This window comes from Megalops cyprinoides, chromosome 5 (genome assembly GCF_013368585.1).
Source record: "Megalops cyprinoides isolate fMegCyp1 chromosome 5, fMegCyp1.pri, whole genome shotgun sequence".
Classification (NCBI taxonomy): Eukaryota; Metazoa; Chordata; class Actinopteri; order Elopiformes; family Megalopidae; genus Megalops; species Megalops cyprinoides.
This window is the reverse complement of record NC_050587.1, coordinates 39530450-39545183: the sequence shown is the minus strand read 5'-3', so window position 1 is coordinate 39545183 and position 14734 is coordinate 39530450. Positions and strand designations below refer to the sequence as shown.

The following is a 14734-nucleotide window of genomic DNA, read 5'->3' as shown; positions in this document are numbered from 1 at the left end:
GTAGGAGACTCTTATCTTTTGAATAAGAAGTAAAATGGAGGTGCTGACTCAGTGCAGCCATTAAAGATTCCGTGGCACTGATTGCACTAGAGAGGGGGCTTTCTCCATGCCCTGGCCAAATTCCCAGGCAGGCTATTTCAATTTGGCCATTTTATAATCTCACAATTTAATTTAACGGCTAAAATTAATCCATCCTTCTCCACCTCACATACTGTGTGGTGAGAATTCTGATGCAAGATGACTACCTTGCATCACTCAAGAGAGTCCTACACACTGGTTACGGTGACACCCCTCCCCGGTCTTTGCTGTAAATCACTCTGCACTTTGAAAGGCGCTATATAAATGCAACCCATCAGCCATTTTTTATGAAGAGAACATGAATTTGACATTAATGATCATGCCTTTGTGTGTGAATCTGCTCTCTTCCCTGGTTTAAAAAGTTTATGGGGGAGTTGGTGGTGGTAGTGGGGGGGGGGGGGGGCATTAAAAAAAAGACAGAGTTACAACCCATTAAATGGCCAGTAGTTACAGGGCCAGAGCACTGTCCAATGACACAACCCTGCTCCATGGAGACACCAGTCAGGCCTCTCTGTTTATGACCCATGGCTTCCACTGCCTTCTCCTTCCCTGCTCTTTAAGATCCCCGACCGGAATCTTAACTTTTACTGAGAGAAATACAGCTGTCCCAGCGGAGGCCTGCCTGCCATGGTTAAAGAGCGGAAATTCGCTGTCTGATTTAGTGACCGCACTGAGGTGGTGACGCCTAAATGTGATCTGACAGCTCCGTCGGAGAGATCTCATCCACGTTGGCAGGTCCTCGTCCGCCAACGGGCCAGCAAAAAAAAAAAACACCCTCTCATTAATTGAAGAACTACAGACATGTGAATACCAGAAAAAAAATTATGTAACCACAACATCTCTTAAATGTTAAAGAGGCAGCTGTGAAGTGGCTCTCAAGCGCAGCAAACAAGCAGAACCAATTTCTCAAGGATTGAGAAAATGCCTGCTGGATTTCCTCATGGTGTTGCAGGTAGTCTGGCCAGGAGTTATAATTTCTTTGTAAAACTCAGTAAAACTGCAAAACTTTTTCAGCCCTGGGATTTAAGGGAACGTGACAACAAGCGTGTTTAATTTCTTTATTTTCGATTTTCATCATCAAAATTTTACAAAACATCTTTGACAATAACATACTTAAAGAAGAGCCATGTTTTCGCGTAGAACCAGGAGCCACAAAGTCACTTTCAGTCTCATTTACAGGAAACGAAACGGAAACAACAGCAAACAAACAAGGAAATAAAACTGTCCAGTATTTACATCCCGCTAAACTGAGCCTCTTTCGCCCGCGATAAACGAAAATATGGAAGAAACACAGGAAGTGACCGAAGAGGTCACGTGTCCCTGAATCTTAATGAAGATGACAACACACGATAGCACTGTTTTCCTCCTCGGGTTTTACGCCAAATTTTATTCCTTTTGTTTTCGACATGCTGTTTGTGGGTGACAGGAACATGAAGACCAAAATGACCACAACTACCTCACAGACCGGCAGACAAGATCGCCCTCCAAGGTCACACAGGTCCCCTGCACTGATGCCACACTCTACCTGCATATAATGTTTTAAAAAAGCTGCCTCTGTGTCTCTGTGATGAAGAATAAAAGGTTAAATCACATCATTCTTCAGATCCTTTCTTGTCTGGCTCATATTCTCACATAGCCTTATTGCTATAAATAGTATAGCTTTATACTAAGGTAGGGCTCTGGTGTCTGCATACGTGTATGAGGTGTTAAAATAAAAATACAGCCTTCACTATGTACATTACTGTAAGAAAGAAGTAGCTGTGAAAGATTTTCTCTGCTTGTCATGGTAAATGCTCATTAAATAGATGGTGGATGCCATCTTTTAAAAGTTCTGCTTGCCAATTCTCAAAATTTCATGTTTTATATGTGAACAGGTACTGTTTGGTCTGGGGGATGCTGGAGGGAGATATCCTGTTAGAGCAATACCTCGTGATCCACAGAGGGTTATACTTTTAGATGTAGTTTGCTTTGTGACTTTACCACAAAGTGTCTGGAATACCCAGAGTCAGCTGGGTCGCCATGGTTTGAGGCATACTTCTGATTGTGACATCACATTCAGCAGGGTACTTGACCAATCACATCAAAGTAATGTGCTGAACCAGTATCGCCTGTACTCTTCAGCAAGTATATTTCATTTGGAAATGTACCAGCATCATGGGCAAAATATTTAAATAAAAAAGAGCAAATATATTTCATCATTTCAATATACAGATTGTATATTTCCCCATACTGTACTCACATACTGCATATTTTTCAAGAAAAAAAAACCCAAAACACTGCACAACTCTATGATGTGAAAGAAGTGGCCCTTCCTCAGTGTCTCTAACGGGCTGATGGAGTAAACACAATCTCAGATCCTTGGGAAAATATATCTTCTCTGACACAATTTACTGTAACAGCAGCCATAGGCCCCAGGCTTTTACTGCACACTCGGTCTCCAGAGTGCCTCTGGCTGTCGGCAGCGTAAACGCCTCGGAAAGCGATGTTAAAAATAAATTAAAAAATAAAAGGCCTCGCTCCACGGAAACAATGTTAAAGGAGAAAACAGATCTCCCCCGACCGCTGGTGGGATAACGTGTATCAGAGAGCCATCACTCAGAGCGGAGGGTTTATGAAGCGTCTATTGCTCAGGTGATGGAGGAAATAAAAAGCTAGCATTGGAAGGTGCCTGTGGAGACGGGCTTCCGTCAGCAGAGGCTGCGCTGTTTTCGGGAGGGACTTGTGGAGATGGGTGTCTGGCCTGCGGAGACTGCACCGTTTTTGGAAAGTTCCCTTAGCGTCATGAGTGTTTGCCATCTCCTCAGGAAGGAACTCCACCGCGGTGTGTGGGGCACAGCGTCAGCATGTGAAACGACGCAGACGAACACGTGGCCAAGCTAAAGCACAGAGAATACAGGAGCCAATCAGTTTGGCTGTTCATTCCACCCTGAGCTCCGCACAGTAAGCTGTGGGCTTCACTCTGCTAAGGTCACGGCAGGCGAGAGCAGCGGGATGTAGCCTGACGGCGAGGCACACGGAACTTGCGGGCCCGCCGCTGTGTTAAAACCCACAACCTCCCGGTGAAAGACACGCACCCCGGCTGCAAAGCCTCATCAGGAAACAGCATGCGCTCAGCTGCTCAGAGACCCGGCGCGGTGCAGATCCAGCTTTTTATCAAGAGCGCAGTGCTCTGGTGGTGTGGTTGGGGGTGGTGTGGGCGGGAGCGGGGGAGAGACGCGCCAAACTCATTTCATTCTGAGCTCCCTTTTACAAAACGCACACAAAGCAGACCCCCAGCAGCGCCGAAGGCCACGATCAAGATGAGAGCCGCACGTCCCGCCCGCCGAGTGAGAAACACGCCCAGCATGACTCAGACGAGCAGCTCAGAGGAGACGTTAACCACCCCTGGATGGAGCTCAAAAGGACCTGATGGGTCCTGATTGATTTCTGTGTGTTTCACGCCCAGGTCTGTAGTCCGCATTGTCTTTCTCTGTCTCTCTCTCTCCGTCTCTCTCATCACGACTGTCTGCCTGTGACACACTCCCTGTGCAAAGAACACAGCTCGGATTCTTGTACACCCAGGCAGTCTCGAGCTGAACACTAAGCGGGGGAGCTCTTTCGGGAGACAGTGACTAGGGACCCGAATACAGAAGGGTGTGGCTGAGCACCTGAAGGGTGAATGCCCTCAGAACCTGTAAAATAGAGGTGTATGGAAAAGGCTGATGCAGGTAGTATGGAGTACCTATGGCAGGGTGTTGTGAGGCCCGGATAATGAATGATTATCAGAGGGATTATCTCTTATCAGTATGTGATGGATTGTGAGGCACAGCTATTCCCTCAGGCTGTCTGTGTGGCGTTCTACAGAGCACTCAAAGGTAAAAGCAAGCCCCTTTCTCCTTCCAGCACCCACCACCCTATGCTCAGGTACCTTTACCCTTCTTTGACATTTGACCTTGACACTCTGACATTTGACCTTGTTGCCTGTCTATCCCTTTTATTTGTTGCAAAAGTCAAGGCATGGATGCCGGGTTCCCCAACACACATCAACACAAGCAACACGACACACCAAACGAAGACAAAAAGGCTGTAAAAAAGAAAGACATCAGAGGCAGTGCTGGGATTATGTTGCGTATCGTTACCGTGTACCGCACGGTTTTTACACAAAGAACAAACCTGCCATTCTCATGCTAATTTCCCGGTCTCCTCTGCTCACCCGAGCCTCTGTTCATTACCACCACTGAACAATTTAAATATCAATGAAAGTAACAAAGCTGGCAGAGAAATTTAACCTTCCTCGCTTAGCTCTCCACGTTGCACAAATACCATAATGTGTGTTGAGTAAATCCACTTTAAAGCAATACAATTACAATTTTTAAAAAAGTATACTGTGGGAAAGGAACCAGGCTGAGAAGAAAAGAACTTAGATTTAATTTGGAAGTTTTTTTTTTTTTACTTTTCAGTAAATAGTTTACAAAGAACAAACACAGACCTTCGGTATTCAGTGCCTTATCAGTGTGAAAAAGACGAAAAGTCTGTTTTGTCCTTTTTTTCCTATTTTTGCCCTTTGTGCCATTTCACCAAAAAAGTAACAACAAAAAGAATTTAATTAATTTAATTTAATCTAATCTCAAATTAAATCAAACTTCAGTTTTTATATCTCATAATGTGTGATAATGACTAATTATCTGGTATCTGGGGAAATTATGCCCGAAAAAAGATTTCTGAAATTTTGTTCTGAAATTATGTTGAATAACATTTTCTGCCCAATTTAACAATCCAAATTTTACAGTCTCTGTTTTTGCAAGGGAAACTCAGGAAACCAACAAACACAGAATTCTGAAATGAAGGTAAAACTTGACAACAATAATAATTTCATAAAGAGAAGGATCAATGCTTAAATTCTCAAATGGCAAAAATTCTCATGCCTAAAAAAAGGTAAAGGTAAGAAATGGTAAGGCTGACACTCTGTCTAACCACCCTGCATTTTGACCCTCACTCTGACTGATGAGGATAAGCAGGTGTCCCCTTTTTCTTTGACACACAATACTTATTTTTAAATCCATTAATTGCCAAACTCCCGATATCCATGTCAAAAGGGTCACACTTGCTCAACTTCCTTAGTCAAATTTAAGGACAGAATGCACTGCTGTTTGATAAAATTCCAGCCTCAGTTTTGATGAATTGTCACTCGACGGGACTCGAGCATTCATTTGGTTGAACTTGCTTTCCTAACTTTCAGGTGATAAGATACGTCTCAATGGCAGGACAAACCCTTGTGCATTAAAGAGTATATACCTTTACACACATATCTATAGAAATCATGAAATTTAGAAAAAGAAACAACAGATACAGAGAAAACAGATACAAAAATATTTACCGTTAAACCAGCAAGCTATTACTGTGAGTTATCACCATATCTCCCACAATGCACTTCTCCACTTGGGCTCACCTGGGTTTAAGATAAGGCTCCTCTTCTTGGTCACAAACGTGTGTATCAGAAGAAGCAAAGACATTTTGTATTTATTCTCTATTTACAACATGAACATGTCCGGTCAGAATCATTCCTGGTTCATTTCAGAAAAGCCTGTATTACATGTATATTACATGTGTATTACATGTCTATTACATGTGATGGGGGCATCTAAAAAGCAGGAGGGGGAGCAGAGGCAGAGATAGGGGGTGCAGCTGCCATGAAGTCCGGCCCTAGTGTAGGGGCTGAAGTCCATTTCCAGCAGGTGATTTTCAATGTCCACAATTTTAACCCATTAAAACAGCACTCTGCAGGCTGACCCAGGAACCTCCACCATTTCAGTGTCCCCATCCCAACCACAGAGCCTCCACAGAAAGGTGTTCACAGTTTGATAAACTGACCCCTGACCTCCAAACCCTTCCAGGTCCAGTTAGGGGGTAGAAACGACCATGACAGAGATCCTCTGTCTCTGAGGACAGGCCACGTCCAGTCCTGCCTGGGTGATGAGGGTGTAGGTGCAGGGGGTTGGTTTTGGTTCCTTGGGTGGTTCAACAGCAAGCAGCCGTATTAGGAGGAGTGAGCCATCCGGGACAGGAAAAACCAGTGAGTGCTAAAACGCAGTTGTTTGTGAGGGCAGCCGACCGCGGGCAAGCAACCAGGTACGCGGCATGTGTACACCATCAATCAGTCAATCAATCAATCAATCAATCAATCAATCACATTAACACTCTGTGTGCGTTACCATCAGCTAAAAGACGATCACTGGAGGAGATGGCACAAGATTACAGAGACCGCTGGGAGACGCACCACCAGAAAGCACATTAGCTTGCAAATAGCTGTGGAATTCATTTTACCTGCTAACACAGAACTGCGTTCACTATAAGAGGCTGACCGATACTGTGAGACCAGGCGATTCTCCTCGACACTGTGTCAATGCTTGTGTTGTTTTTGAAGGCAAGACTTTGTGAATTTGAACACTTTTCCACCAAAGAAATCAGAGACACATCAACTTTAGCCCTCAGCGCTCATGTGGTGTGAACTCCAGTTTGCTCTCTGAAGTGTCTATATCTCTGTTCCTTCCTTGATCCTGTCAGCCACTGAGACGTGTCTCGTCAGAATCGCTACCTGCTCACAGGGGTCCGTGCTGTTTTCAGGGCTTTTGTGCACACTTTGAGTACCCCTCAAAGACTTACATAAAAAATACATTAAAAAACCACACACAAGCAGACAAAAGGACACGTGGTCACCGGGATCATTCTGAAAGCCTCGGGCACCAGTAAAGCAGTTCACAAAAAGAGCCATCTGGGGTTTTATCTTCCCTGTGGTCACACAGCATACTCTGTGGCCTTACGAAGATTAATACAATGACTCATATGGAGTCATTGAAATCCTCCACCTCACTGGCGCACACAGCTGTATGGATGCATATACTGTATGACATCTGACAACATCGAGAATATTGTTAGAAAATATAAATTATGAAAAAAAAACAGAGAAGGAGAGATAAAACCATAACGCACGTTTAAAAAAACACCTGGGTCTTTGGTAAGACATTTTCACATTAACAGGACTCCCCATGAGTTGACCAGAAATAGATTCATAAAAAAGAAAAACAAATTAGCAGGTAAGTATGCATCTCACAAAGCGTTGACTCCGTCTGGACAGAGCGCCCTTTCTGATCGGATTCTGATACAGAGTTGAGGGTGTTTAAGACCTGGCAGCCTCATCTATAATAACAGCAAGAGCCCCCCCCCCCCCCCCCCCCCCCCCAGCTGCACTCATCTCTCACTCCCTCCCGGGTTCCTGCTCCTCCATTTTCCTCTCTGTTCCATTTGCTGCTTCGCCCCCCCCCCCCCCCATCCATCACCCGGCGTGTGAAACACCTGCCCGATCACCACAGAACACCACCCTCCAGGCCCCCAAAAATCCTCCAGCGCTCCAAACCCTGCAAGCGGGAAATAGTTTACCACACCTCCCGAGAGCTGGATCGTGTCACTTTCATCATGTTTCCCAGGGAGGTGAATTCCACCGACCTCATCAGGCATCGGGTTAAAATAAAAAAGGAAAGATGAAAAAATAAACGCTGGCTTCTGGAAACAGACCTTCTCTTTTTTTTCCTAAATGGCGTTTTTGGAGAAGAAAACCTCACCACCTGCGGGGTTATGCTACCTTTCTGTTCATCTGTGTCCCTTTGAGAAGCTATATCACTGCGGCTGCGGTCTTCCCCACGTACCGACCTGGGCATCGGCCGAAGGAAACTCGCTCAGCCGGCTCCGTCCGCCAGGCTCCTCCCCCTCGTCCTGTCCTCGTTGCCGATTGGCCAGGATTCGAGCCAGCCAGGTGCTAGCGTCCAAAAGTGAGCATGGAGCGCTCAGGGGGTGGGAAGGTGGAGCTGGGCCCCTCCCCCGTGGCTGTGGGCATGGTCCGAGGGAGGGTGCGAGTGGGGGCGGGTCCTGTGGGGATGGCCACGGTCTGCACGATGGCCCGGTCCCGGGGCCCGGGGTTCTGCAGTCCTTCCAGGCCCTGGGCGGACCCCTCCAGCCCCATGTTGAGGTGCAGCGACTGATGAGCCTGGCAGTAGTCTGCTATGGGCTGCTCATACCTGTAGAACGTCAGAGCACTCACCTGAGGAGGCACCTGGAGTGAGAGCGGGAGAGAGAGAGAGAGAGAGAGAGGGAAGGGTAGGGCAGGGGAGAGAGAGAGGGAGAGAGAGATAAATGATTTAGATGTTGGAGATCCTGCTGTTTCTGCTGTTGACCTCCAGAACAACAAAACCATAGATGTCTGTTGGAGAGAAAGAGAAAAAAAATGAATTGAGTATTAATAATGAATTCTGAATTTCAATGAAAATCAATAATTCATTAAAAAAAAAAAAGTTAATTGAATTTTGCTTCTCAGTACCTGGCATCCCCTGCTCATGCCCACCCCTCCCTCCCCCATCTCCTGCCCCCTGCCCTCTTCCTCCCTCCCTGCCCTCTTCCTCCCCCCCGCCCCTCTTCCTCCCCCTCCCCCTCCCCTTTCCCTCCCCTTGCATCCTGCCCCCTGCCCCTCTCCGTCCCTCTGTTCCTGCCCCCCCCTTTCCTCCTGCCCACCCCACCCCCTCTGTTTTCGCTCCTGCCCCCGCCTGTTGCTGTGTTGGTGCTGTGATGAGCACACAGAGAATATCACTTTTCAGGGACATTTTCAGTTACATTTCTGTGCAGGGGACCAATTCTGCAGCAGCTTTTTACCCAGTTAGAGCGACACAGCTTTCTCTGTGTCTGTGTGTGTGTGTGTGTGTGTGTGTGTGTGTGTGTGTGTACGTGTGTGTGTGTGTGTGTGCGTGTGCGTGTGTGTGTGTGCGTGTGTGTGCGTGTGTGTGTGTGTGTGTGTGTGTGTGTGTGTGCGTGCATGTGTGTGTGTGTGCGTGGGTGCCCTCTGTGCAGTGTTCTCATTACAGCAGAGGACCCTGTAACTCTCTGTCTCACTGCTGGGGCGTCTCGCCACTTTCAAACTGCGTCTGCGTTTGCACTGTTCTTTTTTTGGTCCCCCCCCCCCCCCCCCCCCCCTGTACACCAACCCACCGAACAAACAGCGGAGCTCAGCCGCACACATCCTGCCTCAGCCTTCAGCATCCCTGCTCTCATTTGTGCTGATTAACTTCAAGGTTCCTGGGTGAAAGCATGTTCCAACGCAATAACAATCATCACGAATTTAGGACTCGTATGGAATGAAAGACATAATGAACACACATACAGGAAACCAGGAATGGAGTCCCACTGCCACCTCCCTCCTGCCCTGCCCCATCTCCCCTGGTCCCCCGGCCCCCCCGCCCCCCCATCCTGCCTCGTCCCCTGTCTTTGTCTATGGGGCTGGTGTCAGTGGGATACGTTGATGATATGAATTACAATTTTTATTTTTCTTTCTCAGCCTGAGGAGAGTGACCTCCACCGCCCTCGGGAGGACAGGGGAAAAAAATGCAAACTGCATCCGTATTCTGCTGTGGCTCTGAGCTTTGGCTGACTACACACTGTCCCATCTAACCGAAACACCCAGGAAGGTGTTACAGCAGGGGCACTTAGCAGACCTGACTCAGGCCACAATCAGAGATCTGACAATGGTAACCCAAACAGCTTTTCCAGCTGGTTATGTCCACAGACACTTTCTCAGTCAAAACAACAAACTCAGAGCACAGAGTAAAGTCCTGTCTCCCCACAAACACATTCACCTTCAAATATCTGAGTGTTTGTGGGGAGTAAAATATGATTATATATTACTTTATAGTATGAAGTATAGGATTGTATTCTTAATACATGAAAAAAACATCCCCCAGTAAAATATATGCCAGTTATTGCTGCAATGTATGATTAATGTATGCCATACATGCTAAAATAAAGATAAACTCAGGATATTTGAGCCCATGCTTCTTCATATTTCTGCTTCTTCATATTTTTACATCCTACATTTTGGGATACATCTCTTCCCTTAAAGTGGAGGCAACCACTGCGGCCCCAGTGAAGCATTGCTTTCCCACTCTGTTAAAGCGGCCTTTATTCCATTAAGCACGAACTGTTTGCTATTCTTATTACCGCGTGTGCACTCAGCAGCTGGCGGACACTCCGCGACTCAAGAAGTAGCTACGGCGGATTTTCTGTATCATTTCGTGTTTACTTAATTAAAATTAAATATGATTTACATATGGAGTTAATACGGAGTATGGATTTTAGGATCTCGTCTTGAAAAAAAAAACATGTTGGAAAACCTTTATGAAGGATATTATCCTGGAGAATTTCAAGTTCATAAAATACTTCACTGAACACTGCCTGTCCTTTTTACAAATCGACATAAGGCATGATGCATTCAGAACAATAATCCCGATTGCAAGATCAGTGACCATGAGAATAACTGCCGTGGTGCTGCGTTACAATACATCACCACTGATATAAAAGCTTAAGGAGAATCACAGCTTCTGTTGCCTGGCAGAGTTACAGTAACACTGATACATCCTGATAAAAAATGTTTAAGAGAAATACAGCTCTTGTTGCCTAGCAATTCGAGCTATTCCAGGGCCCCGGATCTGCACGGTCTACAAGACAAACGCTACTGATGAGGAACGCACAACATCAGCAAATCTAAATATATTTCACCCGACTGCACTGCAGCAACATCCTCCTTCTCAACCTCTGAGCTAACGCTATCCGGGACTCGACAAAAAAAACACACAACACGTCCGCTGTTCTCCCAGACACAGAGTCCTGTGCGCCCTGAAAACTGAAAAAAGAGAAACCTAGAGAGTGGGCCGAAACGGAGGAACGGGTCTTAGGCCCGCTCTCCACGCGCAAGTGCTTACGAGAGAAGCTCCTGGAGAGGGATTAGTCAGATGCCCGAAACGCGCACCGAGTTGCTGGCATTTACAGCGGCCTGAAAGATGAGTGCTGCGAACTCCTTCTCCAGAGGAGAGCTGAGAGAGGCCTTCAATCTTCTGAAAAATATTCCATTACAAACCAGGACGTCAGCGTATCGACCCCTAAACCAGATCGCTCCCGGGCCCCGAGACTCTCCAGCGGGCTCTGGTGTCAGGACCTATTGATTTTCTCTGGTCTGCTAAATTACAGAGAAGGAGCACATCTGAAGTCCAGGCCGGGACACGGGATCACGGCTCAGAGACACAGCCAGGATGCGTGTGTATCTTTGGCTCAAAGGTCACACTGGGTCAAACACTGACAAAGACAAACCCTGGGAAAGGGTGTGATCGATAGCAGGCATTTATACACCCCTCTAAATGGGTGTTCTTCAGGTTCTTGGGTGTTTGGTATGTCCCACCAAAAGCTTTCCCTTGATTTTCTCTGTACCTGATGAATAAACAAGGAACTCTCTCATGTTGGTTCTTGAATGAATAGCTATGTTGTTTAATTTTATACAGCCTGACAGGCATTTTCTATTTTTGGGGAGGGAATCTCAAAACTCTTATGCCAATACTCAGAATCACAATAATGAAGATGCAGTATAATTTATTAAAACTAATCAATATTGTTTGGAAATGTTCTAAAAATGTTAATGGAGCAAACACCCAATGTTTGCACTGGGTCCATTTGTCGTGATAATGTCATAAAGAGACCACAAAATAAGCAAATGGAAAAAAGCTTTGATCAGTAAAGAGAGATGTTGCAGCCACTCTGGTAGCAATATTGTGACAACGCAGAAAATGCTGAATCAATCTCTACCCACAAATCAAGTCAGATCTGCATACTTCTTGACAAACTTTGAGTCCAAGCTGCGAACACAACAGATTGGATTTGTTTTGCAGGATGATCAAGCGCGCGGGCACTGTGCACAGCTCAACGGTCCTGCAGAGAACCGCTAACAGAGGGTCCACACGCTGCCTCTATCAGTCTCCGTTTCATCTTCCCAGGGTGCTTTGCTTTAATGGTCAACTCCCACACGCACCATCTGAAAACAGCATCAGAAGTGCAATTGAATGATGAATTTTCTGAGAAAAAAAAAAAACAAAAAAAAAAAAAAAACAGTTTTGGCTTGGCAGCTGTGGAAACCATTCAGATTTAATCAGGTAAGTTGGAAGTGAGTGGGCTGCTTTTGAGACATGACTAAGAGCTGGGGCTCAAGGGGTCGCGGTGCATTGTGGGTAAACTGTGACCACGGTGAATGCAGGGGCCACCCAGATGAGCTGCCTTCTCCTACACACGGTGACAGCACTCTTCATGTCGGTATGGCAGAGAATCGCAATGCCTGGTTATGTAACGTGTTTGTGTCTCTGTCTCTCCTCCATGTGGCTGGTTCAGAACAAAGAGGAGTGCCGAGGAACATTCACTGCAAGAGAGTACTAGCCCTTATTAAAGTAAACCCAAACCATTTTTTAAAAAAAATAAATCATTCAATCTTTCCATCAGGAATGCAGTCTTCTCTCTATCTGTCCATTTGTCCATCTGTCCATCATCTATCTATCTATCTATCTATCTACCACACTCTTTGTGCTCTGAATCTGATTTGCATTGAGGGGTTGGGTCACGGCCTCACAGCTCATAACCGGTGTGTGAGACTGAAAAACAGCAGCTCTAATAAGATTGACTGGCCCGAATTTAATTTTCACTGCAGCAGGAAAGAGACGGCTTTCAGTGAGGGAGTGTGGGAATTCGCAGCTCCCGATTCCAAAGGAACTCACATTTCCACCCGGTGCACAGCACCTCTGTCTCATCAGAGCAGACGGACACCTCTGTCAAAGACAGCGGGGGTGTGGCTTTCGAACCCTGGACAGCCGCACGGACAGGCTCTACACAGGTCTCTGATTGGAGAGGATGTGGGGGTGATTATCCGCTGTAACGCTGCCTCCTTACCGCTCTGCGTTTAATTGGATTTGAAGAACAGTAGGGCGGAGCCGGGCAGCGTGGCGTGGAGCGCCGTGTTTAGTTGATTGCATGCACGGGCTCGGGTGTTCTCTTCAATAAAAGCCCCAGCCACTAATCTAAATTAAAGTGATAACAACAACTTACTTGGCAGCAATTATGATAGATTGCGGAGAGCAAAATTAATGAAGGGGAGTATGCTTTCATCCACAGAAATAATTAACCAGGAGGCTAGATTTTCAAAGATGGAAGCGAAAAAAAAAAAAAAAAAAAAAAGACACGTTTGCAGATGGTGAACGTGCTGTGTGCTTAGGCATGGTAAGGTTCTGCATGTGCATAGATTGGCTTGTATGGACCAAATGAAATCAAGAAACCGAGGCTGAGAATCACATGAATGGAAGTAGAGCTCACTACATTGTCGTGCTCGTACACGTGGATGGACGGGCAAACTGCAGGTGGAAAAGAAGGAGAAGGGCACTCCCCTCCTTCCAACTACAGCACTTATTTCAGCACAGTAAAATACCTAATTATGCTCTGGCCTCTCAACACGGGCTGATATGCTGGTTGTGTGTGATTGGCAACCAGCTTCTGGATGGAGCAATATTAAACAGGAATGGGCTGTTTGCCTCCCAGTCTGACTTTATGAATTCACATCTATATACAGATGCACACACACAGTGGCACAGCTAAGACACACAGATGCACCTGCAGATGTAAACACACACACACACGCACACAGGCACACACAGACACACACACTCACACATACACGCATACACACACACTCACACGCACACAAGCATACACAGACACACACACACTCACACGCACACACACAGACACACATGTACACACACATGTAACCACGCACACACACGCACACACACACACACACACACACTCACATACACGCACACACACACACACACACACACACACGCACACACACACTCACATACACGCACACACACACACACTCACACAAGCACACACAAAGACAGGTGCGCACACACAAACGTACACACGCACACATGCACACACACACACACACACACGCACACAAGCACACACAAATGTACACACGCACACACATGCCCACAAGCACACACAGACACATGCACACACACACAAGCACGCACACACACACACACACGTGCGCACACAAGCATACACACGCACACATGCACACGCGCACACACACACACACACACACACACTAGACTTTGACGGGCATGACCAATGCCCCATATAAATGTGCGGAGATGCCTCTTCAGTGAACAATAATTAAAATCGCCTCAGTCTTCAAATCCCTGATAAATATTGCATTAAGTCACTCTGGGTGGCTGTCCATGTTACAGAGCAACAATATTTCAAATAGCTCTCTATGAAATTACTCTAACCATAGGATGAGAGAAAGGGTGGGTGAGGGGCGATTCTGAAAATAAAGGACCTATGCTTTCACAATATGCTAGAAGAGCAAGACACCAGCTCTCACAGTCTTATTCTAGGCTGAAAATTAACGCCATGCCTGTCCAACATGTTCCACTTTCAATTCAAGACCAAAACCAAGGCTGTCTAAGTCACGACCAACACAAAGACCAGGACAATCAAGATCAAGAATAAGACCATAAACCACAGCTGCCTCCATTCAACCTTGGAATCACCGCTAAGATTCAAGGACTTCTCTAGGGTCTGAGAAAAGTATTTCTATAAAAATCACATGCAGCAGAGAGTAGAAGAAAAACGAAAAAAAAAAACACTGTCTATGAGGCTGTCACTGTCCTGAAGAAAAATCAGCTCCCTTCAACATCTCAGTGGCTTTGTCTCTGTGCCATTTTGACAGCCATCATCAACTAAATCTTCCAAT

The 14734-nt window shown here is 46.2% G+C and overlaps 1 pseudogene; it reads right to left on the bottom strand.

The window, feature by feature from the left end:
- Nucleotides 1–7417: 7417 nt before the first annotated feature.
- LOC118778087 overlaps nt 7418–14734 on the bottom strand; it is an 83189-nt pseudogene continuing 75872 nt past the window's right edge.